Source organism: Peromyscus californicus, unplaced genomic scaffold, assembly GCF_007827085.1.
Source record: "Peromyscus californicus insignis strain IS unplaced genomic scaffold, ASM782708v3 Scaffold_3__1_contigs__length_106647218, whole genome shotgun sequence".
NCBI classification, from domain to species: Eukaryota; Metazoa; Chordata; class Mammalia; order Rodentia; family Cricetidae; genus Peromyscus; species Peromyscus californicus.
The window spans coordinates 86,691,233-86,718,042 of record NW_026294551.1 but is presented as its reverse complement, the minus strand read 5'-3'; the positions used below and the strand labels follow the sequence as shown (position 1 = coordinate 86,718,042).

At 48.1% G+C, this 26,810-nt stretch overlaps 1 protein-coding gene across 2 annotated transcripts in view; it reads right to left on the bottom strand.

The window, feature by feature from the left end:
• The window catches only part of Wwc1 (WW and C2 domain containing 1), a 157,139-nt gene that overhangs the window by 96,346 nt on the left and 33,983 nt on the right, over positions 1-26,810 (bottom strand). The gene's annotated exons all lie outside the window — the stretch shown is intronic.

The following is a 26,810-nucleotide window of genomic DNA, read 5'->3' as shown; positions in this document are numbered from 1 at the left end:
ACGAAAAGCAACTTGATGAGAGACGGGTTTATTTGGCTTACACTTCCAGGTCACAATCCACCATTGATGAAAGTCAGAACAGGAACTCAAAGTAGAATCTAAAAGCAGGCGCCATGAAGGAACACTGCTTACTGGCTTGCTCACCGACTTATGTTCAGCCAGCTCTCTTACACATTGCAGACCCACCTGCCTAAGGACGGTGACACCCACAGTAGGCTGGGCCAACCCACATCAATCGTCAATCAAGATAATCTTTCACAGACATGGTCACAGGCCAATCTGATCTGGGCAGTGCTTCAACTGAAGTTCCCTCTTCTCATGTGACTTAGGTTGCGTCAAACTGACAACAAGAACGAACCAGCATACATTAAAGCAAAACCGAAATCCACCAGGGACACGTCAAACCCTGCAGCACCATGTCCGGCATCTGGAGCTTGTAATGTAATCTACTGGGCTCCAAAAGGCTTAGCCAGCCCCACTCTTCTAGCTCTGCCACTTAGAGCACACATGGCTTCTCTCATAGGCTGGAGCCAGCTCCAGTGGCAAAAATCAGTTGTCTGTAGAGTCCCCAAGTGTTTGCTGATCACACCATAGACCGATGGGGCCAGGAAAGCTACATTACCTGCCCATTCAATGTCTTCTTATTTAATTTTTAGGACCAGAGAGGTCAATGGTAACTGGTTAAAGAGGAGATCACAGAAGAATTGAAAAGAAAATGGTTTTCCTTTCTAAAAAGCATGATTTTCCTCAATACCCCCCATCACTTTTTCCTAAAGAAGAAAATGAATAGACTGTTGCTTCCAAAGGGAAGCCTGACAGTTACATCGACATGAAACACCGAAGTGTTCTGGGCTGAAGACAACTGCATTCAAGTCAGCAGTGAAACACAGGAACAATTAAGACAGCTATTTTGGGAAGCCCTGGAAAGAGGCAGATACAGTATGAATTATTCATGCTCACTGCAAGGATGACTTTAGGACATTGTCCTCTCTGTGGGTGCTTGCTCTTTCTTGTTCATTCAGTCGCTCAAGCACAGACAGGGAACACAATACCCTGGCCTGTGCACTCATGAGTGCACGTATACACGCATATGCACACCACTGCAAGGAAGGCAGGATGCCACTCCAGATGGCCAGCCACCCGGAAAAAGAAACCTGTACACAGTCGGCAGACTCGTTTAGCTCCAGTGCTGGGAGAGAATATGTCTGCATTTCCAACTGGCCTAGAAAGAGTGAGGGGAAGAAACGGGGAGACACATGTGTGTGTACACAATGGCTGTGGAGATCTCGAACACACGTGAGAGACTATGTGGTATTCCTGATATTCCATGAGCTTCCAGTTGGGATTCATTTGGGCAGGACACAGACCAGCTGATCCCAGTTTTCCCTCTGAGATCCCCTGAGCATTGCAGATAGCACCATGGAGCCCATCTAGGGCCTGGGCATCACGGGGTATGCCTGGCAGCCTTGATGCAGGCATGCCATCATCAGTCTCAAACACTGCCCTTCACTAATTAATGACAGGAGTGGCATTGTGTCATTATTGCTTATCTTCACCTACGAGAGCTCAGTCCAGTCCTTCCTCCCAGGAAAAGTATTCATGGTATCATTTTGTCATGGTGCAGTCATGGAGGAACATTAAGCATTGACTTGAATGTTTCTTTCTCCTTGGGGACTTGAAAACTGCACTAACAATGGCTCAGGACTTCACATGTGTTGTGCTCTGAAGTTCCTGCTGCAGCCTTTCCACATGGTTCCTTTTACAGTCACCTGGTACAGATGGCACCTTCCTGAAGCCGTGTTAGATTGATTGAGGTCACTTGGCTATTCAGAGACGGACTGCAGATTTGAATTTGGGTCTTTACTGCTGCTCAGAAAGTGAACGGAACAGCTGACTCAATAAAACTGGGCGACCAGAAGGAGAGGATCTGTAAAATACCATGCAACTAGGAATCATTCCTAGAAGGAGCCTCCTTTTGTAATGTCTAAAAAGAAGGAAAAATTAAGGGCTTATTTTTGCAGAGAAGTTAGCTGGCTGAGGGAGACTAGAAAGGGGGAAAAGTACATTGGGTAACTAGGAGACGCCCATTCTCAAAACCCAACCCAGCAGCAGCAGTCACTATTGGGACAAAAGTCAGAGAAGGATCTAGAAGGGATGGGTTCTAAAGGACTTCACTGGTAGTGAAGATGGATGCATCAGTGACTTGCCATCATTCAGCAGCTAGCTACTGAAGATGTGGCTCAGGGATAGAATCCTTGCCTAGCATGCATGAGGCCCCAGGTTCAATTCTCAGCTATACATCTCTCTCTCTCTCTCCTCCCTCCCTACTTAGGTGGAAAGATTTATACACAAAAAGTTCAGCACAGCATTACTTATCATAGGAACAGGGACTGAGAATACTGCTCAGTGGTAGAGAACTGCCTGGCATGTGTGAGCCCCAAGGCTGAATCCCAGCTGCAATCCTGCCATTCCCCCCCCAAAAAAAGCCTTATCTTTTTTATTATGGGGAGATGATGAAACCAGCTTCAGTATTTAGAGGGAATGTAGAGTTGATAATGGTTGTTGATATTTGCCTCTTTGGAATAAGGTATTCTGAATGGCACAGGAAAACCTTACAATATTGAATTTTACAAGAAACTTTGAAAAACAGGAGACAAATTATATATATATATATATATATATATATATATATATATATATATATAATTATCAGACTTACCTGCAAGAAAAATAACTATAAGGAAAATGCCCGAAATGCTGTCTGTTTACAAGGAAAAATGTCAAAATGCTGATTATATTTGCCTTTCAGTGAGCAGGCATAAGAGTTAGGGTGTGTGTGTTTGTGTGTATGTGTGTGTGTGTGTGTGTGTGTGTGTGTGTGTGTGTGTGTGTGTATGTGTTTATAACCAGAGATATGACAAATAAACTTGAAAAGGTTGAAAATATTTTTCTACCCAATTTTAGTCCTGCTCTTCAGAACCTCTTACTGTCATCCCTTCATAAAAAGTTCATTCCAGGGGCTGGAGAGATGGCTCAGTGGTTAAGAGCACTCTAGTGAAGACCTGAGTTTGGTTCCCATCACCCACACCAGGCAGCTCAGCCACCTGAAACTATAATTCTAGGGTATGTGATGTCCTCTGTTGTCCCTCTACAAGTACCTTCATACATGTGGTACACGTGAACACATAAACACACACACACACACAGCCATAAATAAACAAAAATTTAAAATAAATTTTTTTGCACATAAAAACAGGTTATAATTCAAAAGTCCAGGATTATTTGAAACTGGAAAATATTTTCTCTGTAGAAAATAGTAAAAATGATAACATTTCCCAATAAGCCCTTTCAAGCCAAATAATAGCTGAATTATACATATAAATATTGATTAGATTCTGGGATACAGAAGAAACTTATCTTCGTCTGTTCAGAGAGCTATGTTTTACTTAAGTTGTGTAAGTGAGATTCCTATTCATCTTCCCCTTCACTGTTTGATTTATGGCACACATTTTTCTATAGGCTAATCCATAATCTAAAAAGATTTTTAGCCTCCCCTCCTGGAAGTACAGCCAGCATATCCTTTCATCAGCTTGATATGGTACAAATTCTTATCTTAATAGTGAAATGTTTCACTAAAGCTTGCCCAGTGATTGAGCAAAACCAAAACTTATTATAAGCCACAGTCATCCTAGGGTCCTCCCTGCTAGGTAGCCTCCCTAGATCTGTGGGTTGCAATCTGATTGTCCTTTGCTTTAATAAATTTTAAAAATTCCAAAATGAATTTATTTTCACAAAAAGCCACCCATAATTGAGAGGTTGGAAATAACCCAAAATCTGAAGCTAATTGTTTTCTTTTTTTCCACCACAACAGGGGCTTGCTATCACAGCCCAGGCTATCCATGGAGTGCTCTATTGTCTTACCTCAGTCTCCCCGGTGCTGGCATTACAGGTGTGCACCACCGCACCTGGCTGAAACTTCTTGACCATGAACATGACACCAAACATTGAAAATCTACCCCTGAGCCCTGGCAGGTTAGGGATAAAAGGAATTATGCTAAAAATACCAGTTGAGGTTATGCTCTACCTGGACATGTAAAGTGCACGAATAACAAATGAATTTTATATTTTGGCTTGTTCTAAAATCCCTGTTCCTAAGGCTGCTCATTAATGGGTACGTAAATATTTACGAATCCACAAAAATCTCAAAATTGAAATGCTTCTGGTATCAAATATTTTAGGGAAGCACTACTCAACTTAGGTAAGTATAAACAGCACTACTGTGATGGTTTGAATTAAAAAATATTCCCTATAGGCTCAGGAATTTGAACTCTTGGTCCTCAGCTGGTGCTGCTGTCTGGGAGCTTTGCTGGAGGAGAAACACCACTGAGGGCTGGGCTTTGCAGGTTTACAGCCTGGCTCCACTTCCAGTTCTGCTCTCTGCTTCCTGTTTGCGGCTGAGATGTGATCGCTCAGCTTCCTGCTCCAGATGCCTCTTAGGGTGCCTCCCCTGCCTTTATGGATCCTTTCCCTCTGGAACCATAATCCAAAATAAACCTTTCCTTCCATTAATTGCTTTTGTTCCTGGTGTTTTATTACAGCAACAAACAGGAACTAATTCAACCACCATGAAAATAAACTTTAAAGAAATACATCATGAACTGTACTTATTTGGCCCTACTGAGAAGTAGGCCACCAGGCAGTGTGAACCCTGGTGTAGACTCCTGCTCTCCGACCCTGCGGCCTGCAGACCCCGACAGACACTAGCCTGAGAAGTTGCCTAGGGGCTGATGAGAGCAGAAACCTGAGAATAATTTCTGCATACTTCTTTCTTGGGCGCCTGTGTGTAAAGAGCATAGAAAATAGACAAACCAATAGCGATGTCCCCAGATCACAAATGCTTTGGCTCTGCCGGGAGAGTGCTGGGGGAGGGTAACACAATGGGGGCGGGCTGGATGACCCCGTGTGTCAAACAAACCGATGACAAAGATCTGGTTGGCTTGTCACAAAAATAACTGGTGAGGCCATGGCTAGGAATACGTGATATTAGGTACACTTGTACCCACTCCCATGAACCACTCAGCCCTCTGAATCGTGGTGACTCTGGGAGCCACTCAGTACCGTTCAAACATCCTGATTCATCTTTGCTGTTCTTTCTGCCTAGAACGTCTCTCCCTGGACACCCATTTACCTGGGCTTGGAAAGTGATTTTTTTTTTTTTTGGATGTTTATTTTCTTCATGTTTAATTTTTTGCTTCTTCTTTTATTCTTTTCTCATACATTACATACTGACCGAAGTCTCCCCTCCCTCCACTCTTCTTGGTCCGCCCCCCACCTCCCCTCTCACCCAGATCTACTCTTCTTAAAAAAAAAAACAACAAAAAACCCAGGCCTCCCAGGTATATCAACCAAATACAGTATAACAAGTTACAATAAAACTAGTAAAATTCATCATATCAAGGCTGGATGAGACAACCCAGTAGGAGGAAAAGGGTCCCAAGAGCAGGCAACAGAGTCAAAGACAGCCCCCATTCCCACTGTGAGTAGTCCCACAAGAACACCCAGCTACACAACCATAACATAGACGCAGAGGACCTAGGTCAGACCCATACAGGGTCTGTGATTGTTGCTTTATCAGAGAGGTGTCATTCAACAACTGATGGAAGCAGATGCAGAGACCCACAGCCAAACACTAGGCGGAGCTTGGGGAACCTCAAGGAAGAGGGTGGAGGAAGGGTTGCAGGAATCAGAGGGCTGGAGGACACCAGGAGAACACAGCCCCCCAGAATCAACTAAGCAGGGCTCAGAGGGGCTCACAGAGACCAAAGGAAAGTGATCTCTTTACAACACATTCGCTTTCACTCTTTGCCCATTTGTTGTGAACTCCAGGAGTCCCATGAGGGCCTGAGAAGATTCTTCCTAACTGACACAACCTCAGTATCCGATTTGAGTGAGTGTTCATGGAGGGAATAAATGAACTCTTCAAGAAAAAATAAGAAGCATCTCATCGGAACTCCCAGCAGTGTTCTCGGGCAGCTCTGCTTGTCCTAACGAAGGGAAGTCTGTGATTTAAGAAACACCATGAGGCTCTGTTTCTGCCTTCCACCATAATTTGATTCTCAAATAACCATCATGGCAGCAACATTGTGACCCTCATTATTATCCCTGCATCTGGTGGACAGCCAAGGGACATCCAGGGACTCTTCTACAGCACAAGGTTTCTGGGTCCCTGTTTTGTGCCAGGGTTGGATGTGGGCCACTTGAACCCTGGCTTCACTGCTCAGTCCCCCCCCCCCCCCCGTGAACTATCCCGAAGGGCCTCTCCCTCGTTCCCAGCTGGTAACTAGAGAAGTGTGACTCCAGTCAATTCTCCTTCCCCTGGAGTAGCTAGCCCCTGGGGAGCTTACAGAGCTTCTGTCTGTTCTCCTGCTTCATTTTCATCAGTGGGATCATCCTCAGGCAGAAACAAACCTGTCCGAGCACCTGCTTCTGTAGCCCTTGGATGGCTCTGCTCAAGAGTCTGGAGGGAAGGGGGGACGTGGAAGGTTGAAAGGATTCTGTAGACTGAATGTAGGTGTCCATTACATTGGAGTCAAGGCTGATTCTATTACCACGTGGGATCCTTGGATCAGAGCAGGGTGTGGGGCAGGGAGTTCATGCAGCCTGGCTGACTTGGGTGACCCTCACCTGACACTGATGTGCCTGGCTCCTCTCCTGGGCACCCATGACACACAGGAGCCCAGAGGCCAGGGGAACACACACTCATTTTAGAACGACAGGGCCCTACTTCCCCAGTTTGGGCCAGACCCTTTGCCTACCCAGCATGTCCCTGCAAAGAACAGGGCTCAAGCAATGTGCAGTACTTTCTCTCCAGGAGGTCTCTGATAAAGATGCTCCCAGCTACGTAACAGGCCTAAAGGAGAACACACATGCAAGGTTTCGTGGTGGAAAACAAGAAATTTGGATATAGTCCACATCTTCCTCTGCTCCTGTTTCTTCTGCTCTGTCTACCCCACCCCGACTCACCTCTCCATCCTACAGGGATGGGGGAACAATCCCTGTGCCCCCTCTTCTAGACCTCACCTGGACTGTCACCAATGGATTCTCAAAAGCGCCCTAGATGGTCCCCACAGGTTCTTACCCCCAAGGGCAGCTTTGACATCTGTCTCCCCAGCTCTCTCTCCCCCACACTCTCTGAAGGCCTCTCCTCACATCCCTAGCTGTTGACCTTTCCAGATCTTCCGTTCTCTCCATCCGGTCCATTCCCCCTACCCTCTCCATAACGAAGACAAACACGTAACTACTCTACCTTGTCATTATCTCGCTTTCCCCCCTTCAATGTCTTCCCGCTCAGATTAGATGAAACTCAGACTCCTGGCTGGAACCTGTGCAGTCTGCCTGCCCAAGCCCTTGCTCACCCCCTGTTGCAGGGCCCTCCCTTCTCAGACCTCAGTCAGCACATTCCTAACTCACAGCTTTTGCTCACACAGGTCTCCACGCACTGGGTGCTGCTGTGGCCTGTCCACATATTCACCTACCTTTTAGAAGACCATCTCCTTCTGTCCTTTAGCTCACAGCTAAAATGTTTCTTCCTAAAGGGCTTTTCTAGGCAGCCCTAAGTGGGCCTCCCCTTTCCTTTGTCCGTCTGTCTGTCGTGCTCTTTATTGCTACATTGACTATCTTTCCATTAGAACCACACCTCTGTTTCACCACAGCCTTAGTGTGGGCCAGCCTAAGTCCTGGCACGAAGCTCATGCCCACTAACAGGGACGGAGTGGCCGGGACAACAGAAGACGTGTGTGCACCCCTCTCCGAGAGGGACGTCTTAGGCGTCAAGCTTTGCTTTCTCTTTTTCCTTCTCAAGTACCCGAGCCTCACACTTGTGGAGCCAGGGATTCATTCAGAGTTCTGGGGAGGGAGATGAAGGACACAGCTTCACTCCTGGACCTGCTACGGACGACAGAACGGTTCTCTCTCGAAGCCCACTGCTTTCCATGTTCCCCAGCAATGGAAAACACTGAAGGATGGGCCCTAAACACCTGCTTCATGCACAGGATGTCAGGCTCTCTCGATTAGGGGGAAGGGAGGCAGTCCATGGGGTAGGGCTGGCGTCTAGGGGCACAGCCCTGCAGCAGCCTAACCCAGGAGCAGGGCTGTGGCTGCTGCATTTGCTCGGGAGCAGCTTGTCTCTTTACTGAGGAACCTTCACTTGCAAAGGGCAAGAAATACCTTTGGGCACGGGGTTTCTCAGAAAAAGTGTGTATAAATGCGTGTGTGTGTGTGTGTGTGTGTGTGTGTGTGTGTGTGTGTGTGTGTGGTCTGGGAGGTCAAGGATAAGTCAGAAGCAGCAGTATTAGAAGATTAGAAGTGTGTCCTGGGCCCCTGGATGGGGTCTCAGAGCCATGGAGGCTGCCAATGGAAGGAACACAGGCTTCAGAACACAGAGGTCTGGATTCAGATTTCAGTTCACTCAGCTGCTTGTGAGGTGGTGACCTCACTTGATTAGTTAGCCGGGGACAGTCAAGGTTCCTCCTGTCTGGCCTTACCATGTGTTACCACTGTACACACTAACTCATGCAACCCACCAGCAACCCTGTGAGAAGACACTAGTCTGCATGGCTGATTGCTCTCACATGGTAGATACACAGGGCACTCCAACTGGAACAGGGCAGAGCTGGGGTGTGACTCCGTCAGGCGGCTTCTGAAGCACCGTGGGTCACATAGTCAAACAGGAATCAATGATATAAATACTTTGCAGGGTCTGGAGAGATGGCTCAGTGGTTAAGAGCACTGGCTACTCTTCGAGAGGACCCGGGTTCAATTCCCAGCACCCACAGGGCAGCACAGAGTGTGGGAACTCGGCAGGGTGTGTCAAGGGGGAGGCCATGTCACCGTGCACACAAATGTTATAGCTGGGCACACTTACCAAACAGCACTAGTAAGATTCATGTGTACATAGGAGAGACAGAGTGTCCTGGGACTGGGACCTTAGGAGAGGCAGAGTGGGCCGGTGGGACTGGGACAGAAACAATGCAGATGCCCTGTGTGGTGGGGTGCAGAAAAACAGAGCACTGCTGAAAAGCTGAGGAAAGAGACCTCTTTCTGCACTTTCCTTGAATCCTAGAAGACTAACTACATAAACAAAGGAAGTGGACCAATATAGCAGCAGGCAGAGAGAAGAGAAGAGAGAGGGGGGTGGTCTGGGTGATAGAACAGAGCCCTGGCTGGACAGGGACATCTCCTAGGCTTGTCCAGTGTGTGAACCAATGCATTCCTCTAGCATTTAATATCCACCTTGGCTGAGGTTCCTGTATGAGATTTCAGAGGAATGAGCCGGGCCTGGGTGGTGAATCGGGGGGATTAAAGCATGAATAAGAGCTGGCATCTGGGGGGCCAGGAAGGTACTGTCTGTGTGGATCACCATCCTGTCTGCTGGACAAAAGACTCCTTTGAGGAAACAAAGCTATCAAGGAGGCTGCGGATGCTCACAGACTTGGGGCTGATGGTCCAGACTAACTCTTGCAAAAGCAATAGTGAAGTCCGCCTCCAGCCTTGTTCTCCCTCCTTTCTGAAGACATGGGATGAAATGGGCAGGCGAAATGACTCAGTGGGTGAAGTGTCTGTCACATGAGCATGACAACCTGAGTTCAGATCCCCGGTCCATGAGAAGCTAGGCATGGGCATGAGATTCCCAGAAGCTTGCCTGGTCTAAGTAACCATAAACTTAGATATCCGGTCTCAAACAAGGGAGAAGGTGGGTATTGAAACCTGAGGTTGTCCACTGACCTACGTGCGCGCGCGCGCGCACACACACACACACACACACACACACACACACACACACACACACACACACGGGGTGGGGGGGGCACTGGGGGAGATTGAGACAGAGATTTAAATAAAAAGAGCTGAGCCAGGGTTCTGAAAGGGAAGACAGTGGCAGTCCTACTATGTGCTGAGGAGCAGACTGGGTAGAAGTCTCAGCCTGGTACCCTCTCTCACAGTGTGTCCTTGGACAGTCCTTGCCAGGTGCTAGGAAAGGGGAGGTGTCACTAAGGCCCTTGTGCAGGGTTGAGCTCAAGGAGAGGACAAGGCTGTGTGGCCAGCTGCTGAGACACAGTTGTGAGAACCTAGTACTGACCAGGCTTTTAGAAAGAAGTGTCAATCATACCACTGTGGGCGACTCCAGCATGAACAGCTCTAGAGCCTTGGGCACATCCGCCAACCTGCTTTGTTTTCACCTATGTTAATGAGGATGCCAACAGAGTGACAGAGAGGCTTCCGGGATGGTGTGCAACACCAGGTGATACAGCCAGAACATGGGGCAGTCTAGATAGATCAGCCGGGCATTTTCACGTCACTCAGCGGTTTCATCTCCAGGAGAGAAAACCCCTTCTTCACATTTCTCCCAGGCAAAGAGTCCAGACCACAGTTTTTGGGGCTTAATACCTTCAGTCCCACCCCAGTCAAATTCCTTCTAGGCCACATTCAGGAAGAACTTTCCTGGGTTGATCATTTTCCTCTTTGTGTTTCTCCAGCGGACCCTGACCAGACAACTACACTCCAATCCTCCTCATCCCCAGCCCTCCGGATGGAGCCTTTGTATTTCCTCCTTGGAGAAGTCCTTGTTTGTGATGGCCATCACCCCCGGCTGGCAAGATGTGTAGGTCTCCTCTGGCCTGTTGAAGTGGCATAATGGCAGGGCTGTGTTTGCAGCCAAGCTCCCGCCCCACCCCGGAACTTCTTGAGAGGTGTGCTTTAGTGAAAGGGACAATGATGTGTGGCCCTTCCCTCTGCCAGCAGCAGCAGCAGCAGCAGCAGTCCCCATCCGGCTGTGGATTAAAGGAGCCTGGGTAACTGCCCAGGCGGAATAAAGCCTGCAAACATCCTGGGGATGTGCCCCTCACTGGCAGGAGGGCAGGAGAGGGGGTTAGGGTGATGGCCTTGGTCTATGAGCTTTTGCTACCCAATCTTATACCCATGTACACGCACATACACATGCATGCACACACACACACACACACACACACACACACACACACACACACACACACACACACCTCATGTCCCGAGCACAGATGCCAGGGCTGCCACTTGCCAGCTGTGTTCCATGTGTACAGCACTGTCCTGTGAGCTAAGAGTGAGCCTTGTGTGCAAACCTCACCTCCATATGCCCTTCCCTCTCTGTGTTCCTAGCACTTCACAGTGCCTTACAGTCGTTCCCTGGGGATGATGACCACGACAAAGGCAGGGATGAAGACTGGACCACTGCCGGGTCCCCACTGGCCAGGGGCCAGAATTATTCTGGATCTGTAATAAGGATAACAAGTCCATACAGTGTGTTGGTACATGCCTGTAATCCCAGCGCTGGGAGGTTGAAATTGGACTACCTAGCCAATGCCAGGCCAGTACGATCTACAGGGTGAGGCTCTGTTTCGGAGAATGAGAAACACATAGAACAAAAATCACCAGACATCCCCGGGCTGGTAATGCAACAGCCCTGACACCAAACACTGCAGAAGGAAAAGAGGATGCACAGTGGGCATGAGATGACAGAGTGGCAAAGGAGAGCTGCAGCGTTACTTCGGTGGGAGACCCAAAGACCGGTCCCGAGGGAAGGAGCAAACCTTCCCACTCTCGCTAGCATATCAGAGGAGGTGCAAGAAGATGCTGGGATGGCCAGGCTCCATCTTCCAGTGTGGTTGAGTGGGATGTGGGAGACACTGGTGTATGGACCTCTCCTAGTCTGTTGGGTAAACTGAGCAGCCCCGGAGGAGCTCTGTATTACTGTACACATTTCCACAACTAAATACTCCGACCAAAGCAACAATGGAGAAAGGTTTTACTTTGGTTTACATCTGGGGGGGTCCATCGTTGATAGGGAATGATGGCAGGAGTAGAAGGCCGGTCACCCTGCGTTTGTGGGCAGGAAGCTAGTGTTCAACTGGCTTTCACCTTTTATTTAGTCAAGGACCCCAGACCATCCTCAACGAACCCAATCTCAATAAGTCATCACAGGCACGGCCAGAGGCTTGTATCCTGGGTGATCCTAAATTCTGTCAAGCTGATATTAACTATCACAAAAGCCCCCGCTTCTGGGGCTGGCCCAGGGGGCCAGTGACCTTACTCAGTTAAGTCAAGAACTCTGCCTGTCTAGAACAGCACAGCTGCAGAACACCCATGTCAGTGTAGCTGACGTGGACAGACCCTGACCTTGGCCTCCAGGGAGGATCTGGTGGTGCTCAGTGGGTAGCATTTGGCCAATGCCTGGAGGTGGTCTCCAAGGACCACACCCTCACTCCCCCATCCCAGGGAAAGGAGGAAGAGTCCAGACTGTATGCAAATCCAGGTTCAAAGACTTAGATTAACTTTCTGGGGACAAGGGGAACCATGACTGTCAAAGGAGGACCCGTACCCTTCCGCTTTACTCAGCTCCACTCCTCCTGACCTGCCTGGTCCCTGAGACTCAAGGTATCTTTAGACTGTCTGCCTGGTGCTCCTGCGTCCAAGAGGAAGAACCTTAGGTGATTGGATGAAACACAGGGCCTGGCACAAGCCAAGGGGCGCACCTCAAATACATAGAACCAAATGTCTGTGTCACAATACAAAGGCATAGGTGACAGTCACTTCCAAGCTGCCACCCATGTGAGAAACAGTCTCACTGGGGCAGCATACCAAACTTGCGCCCTGGGAGGTCACTAGTTTTTACTTTTTAACTAATGCTAATTCTTTGGACAGATTCTCCACAGTGGGTCACTGGAATTCCTCAGCTCAGAGCCAAACAGGAGGTATTCAGACACAACAGGCATTCTCCGTGTGTTTGGTCTCCAGGTAAGCATTTCAGGGGTGCCTACTAAGTGCAGAGTGTGTGCGAGGATCTTGTTACAATGTTTTTCTACCTGCAAAATTCAGATTCTTAGCTCAACCCATCTGAAAGAGCCTGCTCCTCCCACACCCTTCTCCTTTGTCCTTTTCATCTCAGACACAGGGTCCTAATACAGGAGCAGTGGCTGCAGGTGGCAGGGCAGCCAGGACTGTGACATCCCTTGCAGACTAGCTCACCATCCATCTGGTGTCAGGAGACAGGCCTATCATTTCTCCCTGTACACCTGCTGCTGGGGAGACAGAGCCTCTCAACACACGATCCTCTAGTTGTGGCTGTAGTACGGTCTTCAGTTCCCTCTACCTGCTACAGATCTTGGTCTGTACAGTGCTACAGAACTCCTTAACTGCAGCATCACAGAAAAACTGGGCCACACATAAAGTTTTTTAAATTAGGAATAATTATATTTAGCCTTTGTGCGAAGTATCCATGCGGACCAGGTGCAATTCTTTACAACTACTTCATAGACCCTTCATGGAAACTCCCTGCATTAGTGAGCACTATTCCCTTTATATGGGTGGGTAATTGAGGCTATCTTATCAAGAGCTACTGATAATATAGAAATAGAAGCTTAGGTTCAAATCCAGGCTCTTTTCATCATGAGAAACTCGGAAACTGGATATTTGTTTTGTTTTGGTTTTTTGTTTTGATCCCTGTACTTAGAAGATTACTTGGTAAACTGGGAGTCTTCAAAATATGAAAGTTTGACCCATATACTACGAGCTTATGAAGCCAATGCCTGCTCAAGCATCATTCCCCATCTGACACCAGTGTCCAAACCATCATCAGAAACCTGTATGGATTGGTCAGATGTCTGAGATCTGACTAAGCAGTGTAAATGCAATGTACATCACTGGTACTCAAAGAGCCAGGGCTTCATAAAGTTGCTGAAAGTGACATTGAAGAACTACTCAAATCACATCCGAGGAGAGATGCCGTTAACAGTTAACGGTGATGAAGCCACCACGCTGAGATAACAGGTCCTTGCAAATGGAAGGCTTTCAGTGACATTAAAGGGTTAAAAGAGGCTACCATGAAAACTGAGTGGTCCCTTCTAATATTTTGCAAAAGAAAAGAGCCTTCCCTATGAGCAATTGAAAAGCCAAATGAGGAGAGCTATCAGGTTTTGCTCTTGTGTCAAAATAATAATGCAGTAAATAAACGCTGCCTTGGTCGTGGCATAGCTGAATATCAGTATGGCAGCTCAATTGTGTTAACAATAGTCATGTGCGGTGCAACAACACTACAGTCAATGAAGGACTGAACCCCCCGAGATGATCAGAGGGGGGAAGCATTCCTACCCAGGTGGCCTTGCAGCCATCATGCACAGCAATGTAACACACTCCTCAGGTGTCTCTGGGGTGCAATATTTGGTCATGGCAACGATTGCTGGTTTATGAAAAGAATACACTGCAGTACTGGTATTTTAGAGCATATCTATTCTACTTATTGAATAAGAAAGTTTACTGTAAAACTGTAGGCCATGTCACAAAGGCAGCAGCCTCACCTCACTGTATACCGTGTCTCTTCGACACAAGGGGCCACGCCAATGACTGACTGCCTTGGATTATCCAGGCATGAGAGCATACTGTGACATTCATGCAAAGATGATAATGGCTTATGACACATTTTTTCATAAAGTATCCCACCATGAGGGGTACACTCGCTGTCACCCTGACCCATAGGCCAATTCTAAAGGACAAACGTCACCCTCACAATTTACAGATGAGAAAACAGGTTCGGAAAAAAGTAGCCTGTCAAGGCCTCTCAACCCACCACTGAGAGCTTTAGAGATAGAACCTGGAATTTTCTCTCTACCAACAGTTCTTCCTTTGGGATTTTATTTGACACATAGTAATTATACAAACTCATTGGGTACCATGTGACATCAATGCATGTATGGCACATAGTGTAATATAAATAACATAATAAGACCAGAGTGATTGGCATGCCTCTTGCTTCATGAACTGTCCCTTTGTTGAACTCAGACTTTGTTGTTTGTGTTAGAAACAAGGTCTTGGTATGAAGCCAGGCTGTCCTTGAACTCAAGACTTTCCTACCTCAGCCTCTGGCATGCTGGCATTATAGACATGCCTCTATCATACTCAGCTTCGATCCAGTTTTAGCCAACCATTCCTCCCCTTGGGGTACCCACCTCTCTCAAAAGTTTTGCAGACTAGTGTATTTTCAGACCAATGTATTCTTTTTAAAAACTAGATGCAAAGCTACCTTAAGATATTTAACACACCTCCTCTCCTGTTGCAGAAAAGGTCCAAGAGAGAGAGACAATGAGGACGTTGCCACCACTGCCCTATTGAGGCCACTCTAGGTGGAAAGTAAGTCGAGGGAGAGCTCTGTTTAAACCATCAGCAGGACAGGCCCCACGAGCTGCTCTTTGCTGTGTTGTGTAAGAGCCAGGAGTTAGTTACAGGGGGCAGGGGGACCAGACCGAGTAGGGTTCTTTAATGCCTAGCTGGGCAAGGAAGCGGAGCGTGAACTATTAAGAAATTCCATCCGTGAACGACTGGGTGGGGGGAAAGCTTCTAAGAGGACTAAGTCCCTGAGAACCAGGAAGTAATGCCAGTGGAAGCAGCACTCAACCCTTCAGGTGTAAGTCAGCAATTCCTCTGTGGCATGTGCTGCCACCGGCAAGCAGTGCAGGGTGGTGGAGGAGGGGATAGTCTAGAGTCAGGCAGGCCTGAGCTCTGCGACTCTGGAAAGTTACCCCCCTCTGTGATGCTTGGCATTCCTCTTCTGCAAAACGGGTGATGACTGTGCTTGCTATGAAAGTCTACAAGAGGACAGGGGCACAGCACAGAGCCTGCTCCGTGGTTAACATTTGATCACGGTCATGAATCTCCCAGTGCAGGCACGCGGTGACATCCAATCAAGATGAAGTCCCTCATTCAGCCCCTGAGTCAAGGGACCTCGTGACTTTCAAAAAAAAAAAAATGGCTATCGTATATGCCATTAAGAAAGGGAAGGAAAGATTGGTAAAGCTGTGGGGTGGGGGTGGGGGTGGGGGGTTCAACCCGTACAATGGAAATAAACGCAGACTCCTGGGATCTTAGGGCTGGGGTGATATTTCCAGGGTAAGAACCCCAAGCTTTTGGGAGCCTAAGTGTTCTGGGAAGGCAATTGCCAAAAGAACTCACTTAACCCTAGAATCAGAAACACCCCTTGATCGCTGCTGGTACTGACATCAGCACCGGCAGTGGACATGTGGTGGAGTCCCACTACCTCGAGGGTAGAAATGCCTAGAGGCCCTACCCCGGGCCCTCAGCCATGTCCAGTATCAGCCCTCAGCACTTTCCTACTCTCGGTTTTTACTCAAGAATCTGTGAAGGGGGGATGGAGAGATGGCTCAGTGGCTTATAGGGCTTTCATCTTGCAGAAGACCTCGGTTTGATTCCCAGGACACACAGAATGGCTCATCATCATCTGCAGCTCCAGTTCTGGGGGACTGGTGGCCTCTTCTGACTTCCAAGGGTATCAGGAACACATGTGGTGCACATTCACACATGCAGGCAAACATTCACACACATAACATAAAAATAAATAAATCTTTGAAAAGAAAGAATGAACCCGGGATGGTTTCCTTGTCTGGGCCTCTGGGGCTCTTCCTTGTTTGCCCTTTGGGGATTCTCTCTCTCCATGAACCTCATCTGTCGTGTAGTGTGTTCCATCTAGTCACTGTGTCCCTCTCCACCTTGATGTGTCTGCGTGTGTCTTCTGAAAGCATTTAACCCACTCCGAATTGGTCCATTTTGCCTTTCTTGATCCAAGGATTCACTCTGCTTGACTTTTGCTGGTGCGATTTCCAACCAACATCCCTGCTTAAGGCTCCCGGGGACGCTTCCCTGAGTGAACTCCTAGACAGGGCTTGTGCTCCATAATTCCTTTATTCACCCACAGCATGCAACACATAACCTGGATCTGGCCAAACGCCTGCGCAGCTGCTTGGGGCTGCTGTATGCCCAGTGGCTGGATCTTCTCTCAGCCCTCCTGTTTGGCTCCATCAGCTTCGAGAGTTTCCACTGACCCAGGGCTGTGTGTCTGCCCTCTACCTCCCTTTGCTGCAAGCAACTCAGAATCAAAGCTGCTAGCTGCTCAGGAGCTGGGGAGAACCTTCCCTGCCCCCGGAAGCTGTTCTAGAAGTCCCAGGATCGCTCCCATCCTCCGGCACTGGGGTTGCCCACCAGAGGAGATATCTTACTGTCTGTTGGAGCACTCTAAGCCATTATTCTACACCATGGCACCTCACACGTTGGTATGTGACTGGGAGCAAGAGCAGCATGGTTTTAAGCCTTAGGGTCTAAGGGGACAAGTGATCACAGCAGCTCTGTGCCTGCTGTAGACCTGCTCAGGGGATGAGGATGAGTTTTACGGCTGATGGCAAGGGCTTCCTTCAACTGACCTTCAATAGGCCACCAAGTCTTCTGCATGGCTCAGAGGGGGATAAGGAAGGACTGTTTGCCCAAACAGCAGGCAGTTTTCATCTGGCGACTGAAACCTTTACCTTTTTCCCAAATCCATTTTTTTTTTAACCAGCAAAAGACACCCACAATTCCTCTGAAGTGGAGCGGATCTTCTTCACCATTTGAAAGGCCAAGTGCCCAGAGGGCAGGAGATGAAAAGCGCCAGCCTGGTTCTGATCTGAAGCATGCCAGCCTTTTGATGTTAAAGATGAGAAGAGGGATCAAAACCCGTGTTTTTCTGACAGAAAGTGGCAATGCCCGACAGTCAGAAATGTTCCTGCCTGGAGCCTGAGCTGGAGAGACTCTTCTCAATCAGCCTGTGCCTGAGATAGAGACTAAGTAAGTGCTTGGCTTCTCAGAGGACCTACGCCATTCAGCCAGTCTCCCAAGGGCTTTGAGCCCCCCTCAGGTGGCTGTTTCCCTTCCCTTCATCTCTGCCTGGGTAACAGGAATCCTGCAGATCTCCTCTCCTGGAAGCCTCTATCCCGTCTTATCTGATGATGACAAGTTCCAGGCCCCACCTGTTGAATCTTGGAACTCTCCACTGTGACCCTTAATACAGTTGTCTTTGATGACTGCATGTGGTCACCCTAGAAGCTTAGCCAGGCAGGGCCACGTCTGCTCTGAATTCCCTGGTCTGTCTGGCTCCTGGCGTGATAGCTGCTGGGTAGGAAGTGCTTCGGGGGGCACTCGGAAGAAGGGCACACACCGAGCAGTGTGTCCCCATAATCCCAGTAGTGGGAGATGGAATTCGGAAGGATCTTGGGCTCTTGCTGGCCAGCCAGTCTAACCAATTGGTGAGCTCTAGGTCGGTGAGAGACTCTGTCTTAAAATCTAAGGTCAGCTGGACCAGGAGAGATAGCTCAGGGGTTAAGATCACTTGCTGTTCTTGCAAAGGGGCCTGGGTTCAGTTCCCAGCACCTATATTATGACTCACGTCGACCTATGACTCCGGGTCTAAGGGGATCTAATGTCTTCACACTCGTACCCATAAGTTAATACTTTTTGAGAGGTCATTGAGATGGTTCAGAATGTAAAAGTACTTGCTGCATAAACCTGATGACCTAAATTCAATCCCAGAGGCTACATGGGTAAAGAAGTGACTCCCAAAATTTGTCCTCTGACTTCTACATGTGTGCCCTGGCATGTGCATGCCTACACACACACACACACACACACACACACACACACACACACACACACACACACACAGATGTAAAAAAATTAAATTGGAGAGAATTAGGGGAAGATCCTCTAGTCCCCACATGCACACACAAACACGCACACATGTTACTATATTCCAAAACAAGAAATAAAATAAAAAAACAAAAACAAAACAGAAATAAATATGGATGAGCTTTTGTTTTGTTTTGTTTTGTTTTTCGAGACAAGGTTTCTCTGTGTAGTTTTGGTGCCTGTCCTGGAGCTCACTCTGTAAACCAGGCTGGTCTCGAACACAGAGATCCACCTGGCTCTGCCTCCCGAGTGCTGGGATTAAAGGCATGCACCACCACTACCTGGCTGAATGAGCTTTTAAAGAAGGAGGAGGAGGAGGAGGAGGAGGAGGAGGAGGAGGAGGAGGAGGAGGAGGAGGAAGAGGAGGTGGTTGTGGAGGAGGTGGTTGTGGGGGAGGTGGTTGTGGAGGAAGTGCAGAATAGGAAATGTCTAGAGACAATCAGTAGGTTATCACTTGCCTAAGGCTAGGCATGAGGTAGACCTGGAACTGAAAAGTAAGGGCTGCAGGCTTTAAAAAGTGTCAAGCTGGTTGTAGAACTCTGTGACTACACTAAAAGCCATTTGACTATGAGTTTGAAATAGATGAATTAACAATAACAATGACTAAAAACACAGAGAATCCAGGATAGGGATATAGCCTTGTGTCTTAGTTTGGGTTTCTATTGGTCTGAAGAGACACCATGACCATGACAACTCTTATAAAAGAAAACATTTAACTGGGGCTGGCTTACAGTTTCAGAGTTCTAGTCCATTATGCTCATGGTGGAAAACATGGTGATATGCAGATAGACATGGTGCTGGAGAAGGGCCACAGAGTTCTACATCTTGATCTGCAGGCAGCAAACTGACTGTGTGCCACACTGGGTGTAGTTTGAGCATAGGAGACCTCAAAGCCCGCCCCACAGTGACACACTTCCTCCAACAAGGCCACACCTCCTAATAGTGCCACTCCTATGGGCCAAGCATTCAAACACATGAACCTATAGGGGCCACACCTAGTCAAACCACCATGCTGACCTAGCATGGGCAAGGCCTGGGTTCCATGCTCAGCATAGGAAAAAAAGAAGGTACTTCACAGGGGTGTTTAAGAATTCAGTTAAACGTACTAGCATCAGCAAAGGTGTCTGTTACCTAGGCTAACTACACAATGAGGTGCTCTCCATGCTCCTGACGGGAAACCCTAAATCGCACCTCCAACACAAAATGGGATTCTATTTTAACCACTCTACGAATGCAGAAGCTGAGGTGACATACCTTACCTAAGATGACATAGGTGATAAGCAGCAAAACCAGGCAAGTCACTAGCTGCCCTGAGCCTTCACATCCACGGAACAAGGTCTCCAACACAGAGGACCCCGGGCTTGAAGTAGGAACTACTTAGCAAAACCACAAACCAAGTAACAGTCTCTTGAACCTCAAATGACAGCCCCCCCCCCGCGGCCCCCCCCTTCCGTGCTGTCTGCTTGCTTCCTCTCCTCCTAAGCAGCAGGTAGTGCAGCAGCTCCCTCCTTGAGCGCTTCTCAGGACCCTCCCACAGAGAGCGGTTGCAACTGGTTTTTGTGACGAGCCCAGTTGACAAGCTCCTAGTTATACCGTTCTAGCTGTCCCCATATCTTCGAGGGAGCCAGTGGCTTCCTGGGTGCCCGCAATGTCTAGGCCTGGTTTCCTAACACCTCCCAGCATGCCTTTCCTCCCTTTTGGGTTGTTGTTTGAGACAGAGTCTCACTACATAGCCTTGAGTGGCCTGGAACTTGCTATGTAGACCAGGCTCGCCCCAAACGCATAGAAACTTGCCTGCCTCTTTTTCTTAATGTCTGACCTTATCCTAGGGTTCCCCTCCCCCCCCCCCCGCCCCCCCGCCCCCATAAGGTTTCTTGGTGTAACAGCCCTGGCTGTCCTGGAACTCACTTTGTAGACCAGGCTGGCTTCAAACTCACAGAGATCCACCTGCCTATGGAGTGCCGGGATTAAAGGTGTGTGCCACCACAGCCCAGCTATCCTAGTATTTTTATTATTGTGAAATCCTTTCCAATTCATAATATCCCTGTCTCTGTTCACCCCATCCCGTGTGTGTGTGTGTGTGTGTGTGTGTGTGCGCGCGCGCGTGCGCGCGCCCTCTGTTTTTCTTTGAGACTGTGTAGTTACTGTGTAGCCCAGGCTGTTCTCAAACTCAGCATCATCCTGCCTGTCTCTGAAATGCTGAGATCAGAAGTGTACACCACCATGTACACCCTCCCCTCTTTCTGTCTCGCCTGGTTAACTCCAGAGCTCGTATCCCAGGTTAAGGGTCACCTTCTTATCTGAATGAGCCATCTTAATTGGTCCCTAGTTCCTTCCCACTATGGCATCATTTACTTCCTTCATGAACTTGTGACAATTGGCAATTGTTATCTCTTTGTTTCACTGACCGCGTAATTCACGTATGTCTTCATCACACCCTCTAGACTTTACCAGACCCACACAAGCAGGAGCCACCTCTGACCCGTTCATCACTGGGTCTGCACAGAGGGTCTTCACCAGGAGACATTATGGACCCTAGGGCTGGATCATTCTTTGTTGTGGAGGGCTGCCCTATGCACAGTAGGGTGTTTATCATCATTCTTTGCCTTTAATCGTCAAGGGTAACCTCCTGGTTAGGACAACAAAATAATGTTTCCAGACATTGCTGCGTGTGCCAGATGAAGGTGGAGGGAAGAGAGGGAGAAAACGTCAGTTTCCTTAGCTAAAAGACCCAAGACCCTGAGGATTTTTCAAAGGTTGAGTGGAAGAGTCCATCCTGAAGCCCCTTCTAACCTATAAGGGAAGTACAGGAACATTTACTTGTTCCTTTAGTTGTGGGGCTGGGACTCAAGGGCCCGGGACGGTGTGGGAAGTGCTGTCCATCAGCAGTGGGTGCAGAGGGCGGATCGGCCAGTATGAGGCATATGTGCCTTTTCCTCAGGATGACACTCTGGTTACTCTGTGTAACTCAGGGGCGTTTGCTCAGTGTCCCTTTCTAGCTGTGCCCATGATACGTGAGAAACCACAGGTTCTCCACAATCAAGACTATTACAAGGATTCCTGTATTCTGAAACTCTTGGGACCAAAGATGTTTCAGATTTCACAACTATCTTAGGGAATGGACCCAGGTCTAAGCATAAAATTAATTTTATGTTTCACGGAAGAAAAATTCTCTATTCGGCCAGTGATACGGCTCAACGGGTAAAGGTGTTTGTGGTATAGACCTGGTGACTAAAGTTTGATCCCCAGGACCCAAATAAAGGTAGAAAGAGAAAACTAACTCCACAGTGCTATCTTCTGACCTCCACATGTGTGCCCCCTACATCATGTACACACATACACCAATAAATACGTAATTTTGTTTCATGGATACCTCCTCTATGTAGCTTACAGGTAATTTTACATAACATCTTTAGTGCCTGTGTTCCAGCTATGACCGTCTATGTCACGTGAGGTCATCTGTAGAATTTAACTTGGTGTTCAAACAATTTTGGATTTGGTATCATTTTGGATTTCAGATGCTGTTGATATCTGTAAAAGTTTTTTTCTTTTTTGCACAGCTCTCACGATATTGTCCCGGTTGACCCTGAATTTGGTATTCTCCTGCCTCAGCCTCCCACATACTGAGATGACTGGCATGTGCCTTAGCGAGGCTGGTGAAATGAGCATAATAGTCAGGATTGAGAACTGCTCAGCAGTTAACAAATACTGCTCTTGCAGAGGGCCCTGAGGTCAGTTCCCTGCACCCTGGTTAGTCAGCTCAGAACTCCAGCCCCAGGGGATCAACACTCTCCTTGGGGCTGCACTCACACATGTACTCATCTATATAGATCATATTTACTATACACATAAGTAAACAATAAAACAAATCTTTTTTTTAATAGCTAGTATCTTTCTAGTTGAACACTGGGACCTGAGGTAGGCATCATTACTCTTCCCACCCATGAGAGGAACACAGGCACAGCCAGGCTGGGTAACCTGACCAGCCAGGGCACAGAGATGTGAACAACCTGGCTTAGCAGTAGCTATACTCCATCAACTACTAACTCACACAGATATCCCGCACATCAAAACACCAACTGCGTGCATGCGTGAAATAATGAGCCCCTTCAGAGTTCAGGGAGTGTCCACACTCAAGAAGGCACCATGGAACCAGGCTTGATCCTTCTGTCGGGATCCTGAGGAGGCTAGCGTTCACCAGATCCTGTGTTTTGTTTCTGTTGATGTTTTGTGGGGGTAATGTTGTTGTTGTTAAAATAAGCCCCCCTTTAGCCCAGGCTGGCCTGTAACTTACTACGTCACCCAGGCTATCCTTGACCTCCCAGTAATCCTACTGCCCCAGCCTCAGGTACCTCGGGACTACAGATGTGCATGACCATACATGGCCAATGCTGTGCTTAAAAGTGACAGCATACTTCTTGGCTCTTTCACTGTGCTGAGAAGTCACAGAACCAAAGAGAGCTGCTTTGGTGGCTAATCTTCCTTGTCAATTTGGTTGAATTTACAATTACCTGGAAGCATACCTCTTTCCATGGGCTGTAGCAGGATTTCCTGAAAGATTCAACGTAGGTGGTCAGACCTACCCTGGGTGTGAATGGTGCCATTCCCTGGGTCTTAGACTGAATAAGAAGGACAGGACAAACAGCACCCATGTCTGTCTGTCTGTCTGTCTTTCTGCTTCTTGAATGCAGATGCAATGTGACCAGCCAGCATATGCTCCTGCTATGAGTCCCACTATGAACCAAATACACCCTTCTCTTCAGTTGCTTTTCTTGGGTACACTGTCACAGCAGTGAGAAGAACCACTGATACAGCTGCTCACACTGGGCAGGCTTCTGGAAGTCACAGACAGCTGAGATGCACCCTCATGGGATCCTGGGCACCCACACACCCAGGTGGGCTGAGGCAGCAGGGACCAGGGATCAGAAGAGTGGTTGGCATGCCAAGTTCAGTGCAGATCACACCTGAAGACCCAGCTCTGACCATCTGAGCATCAGAGCCTTCATTTAAAGATAAGGAAACAGAGGGCCAGAGAGGAAAGAGATCTGTCCTGTGCAACACAGACTTCCCTTTTCCCAGACGAAGGAAAGCTGATGCCTGGGGTAGATGGAGCTGTGGCCGAATTCAGTCCTGCTATTAGATTCGTTTCTCTAAACATCAGTCACTCATCAGCAAAAAACAGACCTAACCTATCTTCCTCAACAAGCTTGATACACAAAAGTGGGTCGATGAGCATGAAGCCCAGAAAGACAGAAGTAACTGTGCTGCTTGGCCAGGTAGGTGGTAAAGACAGGGAGAGGTGGTCCCGTGGTTAGAGTTGAGGCTTGGGAGTTGTGAGAGGGATCCATGTTCAAACACCAGCACTTTCACCCCGAGCCACGTGACGACAACAATTCTCTGAGTTCTAATTCCTCCTTTGTCTAACAGCATATTAATTCCTTGTATACAAGGGAGGTGGGGGGTCCAGGGTGTTTGCAACGAGTGAAGGGGACAGTTAATACTCCTGTCACCTTCTAGGCATCTCATCACAGGACCTGTCTGGGAACGATCCTGCAAGTGCCTAGCAAGTATCCACCAGGGACCTCAGTCTCTCCTTGGAGGTCAGAGACAAAGAATCCCAAGGCTGCCGCCCTTGCACCAGCAAGAGGAGGACCTAGATGACAGTGGAGTGTGACAAGAACCCAGCTTCTAGGCCCCCACACAAAGAATGTGTTGTATGATTATACCCTTTATCTTGATTTTTTTTTTCTTTCTTTTTCATGTGGGGGGTGGAGAATAAAGGCAAGAACTTCAAGGTCAGGTTCACTTCCCTTCAGGCTCCTTCAAGGCTGCAATGAAATTTCAAGAATGCAGCCTCCGGGCCCAGTTTACATTCCCACCCTCTTGGTATCCAGGATACCAGAAGGACCTGCAGCATTCCATCCTTGCCAATCAGTCTCCTTGCTGGTCCGGTGGTCTGGGTCTCAGAGGCTTTCAACTCCATCCTAAGCTGCCCTCCTACAGTGTAAGGTCTGCCCCTGGTTCGTGGGAAAAGCATCATTGCTTACCAGGAGGGTCATTCATTCACCGGCCCAACACACATGCTCAGGGCTCCATGACGCAAGGCATTCTGGTAGTCGGCTGGAACTCCCGGTAGACTGGAGGAAACTGACCCAAAAATAAGCTGAGCAATTCTGCAAAGTGGCAGCACACTGTGGCGTGGTGTGGGGGTGATTATGCTTAAGATCAAGGACAGCTTCCCCAGGAAGCGGCTATTAAACTCAGAATTGAAGGATGTGTAGGCAGACACAGATGGAGACGAGAGGGAAGAAAATTCTGCAGAGGGACCAGCGTTTGCAAGGCTCTCTGTATTGCAAAGGTTGCCATGCTGATGATGCCTTTGAAGACCTGTGGCCAGCCTGTGGTGGAGACTAGAGACAAGAGCAGAGATAGACTTACACTTACCCTGTGCACACGAGCAGGATAGGCATTCTACTAGGAGCCACAGCAGAAGGTTGGAAGCATTTTATGCGAAGGAACTATTTCTGTAAGTATTTCCTAATAATGAGACCGGACAGATGGCTCAGTGGTTAAGACTGCTTGCTTCTCTCACAAGGGATCCAGATTCTGTTCCTAGCACCCACATCAGGTAGCTCACAACTGCCTGGTAACTTCAGCTCCAAGGCAGCATCTGATGTTGTCTTCTGGCCTCTCCAAACACCTGCACATTTGTGGGGGTGCATACAACACACACACACACACACACACACACACATACACAGTGGTCAAATATACATTCATATAGTCACTAAGAGAGCAGCACATGCACACAATATTATATGTACAACTAAGAAGGAAGACAGCGCAGCAGTCTGTGACTCGAAGCTTTAAAACACACACACACACACACACACACACACACACACACACACACCCTCTTGTTACATTTTTATTTATTTAGTAGTGTGTGTGGTGTGTGTATACCAGGGAATATGTGTGGAGTTGAGAGAACAACTAGCAGGACTCAGTTCTCTCCTTCCGTCACGTGGGTCCCAGGCATCCAACTCAAGTCAGGTGTGGCGGCAGCAAGAACTTTATCGCCACGCCCCTCAACGCTTCCGTTACTTTATGATACTGTGTTGATACGGACTCAAAAAACAAAGACATGAAATAAGTCGGCTACAGTATCGATCCCTGTGTCACACCTGTAAAGTGTTGCTCTAGCAGCTGCAAAGCCCTGGGCTCCATCCTCAGCACTGGACAAAGTCCCCAGTCACCAGCGACTGTGCGGTCCAGCGTCGGTCTTTGTGCCACTGAACGTGAAAACATTTCTGTTTCTCTTCGTCCCTGTAGGGTTTTTTTTTTTTTTTTTTTTTTTTTTTTTGAGATGAAATCTCTAAGGCCAAGGAGATGGTTTAGTGGTTAAGAACACATGCTGCTCTTGCAGAGGACCCGAGTTCAACTCCTAGCACCCACATCAGGCAGCTCACAAGTGCCTGTAACTCCTGCTCCGGGGGGGTCTGAGACAAGATCTCTAGCCTACTTTCTCCCAAGTCACTGAAAACTACTTTGATTCAGGAGTTTGATTTTACTAGGAAATACAGAAGAGATATTATTCCACCCCAACCCCTCCCTAAGCACCTGCCCTAGTGGGCATTGCCTCATCCATGCTACATATGGCTTCTGTCACTGACCTACATTCCTAGCCCTTTAAAAAGAAAACAAAACCAACACATTTATTTTAGACAAAGTCTCATTAAGTCGTTCATGCTGGCCTTCAACTGGCAATCCTCCTGCCTCAACTTCCTGGGGAGCTGGCATTACAGGACCACCAGGCCCAGGAGAAATGTTTTTCAACAAGAGGTTTGCTTGCAATGATCTTGAAGTGAATTTTCACAGAGAACAGAGACAGGCTACAGTTTTCTGGATTCATCACAAGCACAGCATAATTCATTCATGCGAAGGCAATCACAATGGCCAATGGCATTTGTAAGACTCACCCTGAGACAAAGATGTCCACAGGCTAAAAGAAAAGCTAATCTTGAAACGGATGGACTGCACTACAGTGCATATACAATCACCCCGGCCGGAGATGTAGCTCAGCTGGCAGAGTTTGTCTCATGTTAGATAGAGCCCTGGGTTCAATCAGAAGTTCAAGGTCGTCCTTGGCTACACACCAAATTTGAGGCCAGCCCGGGATACACGAAACCTTGTCTCCAAACAAACACAAAACTCCA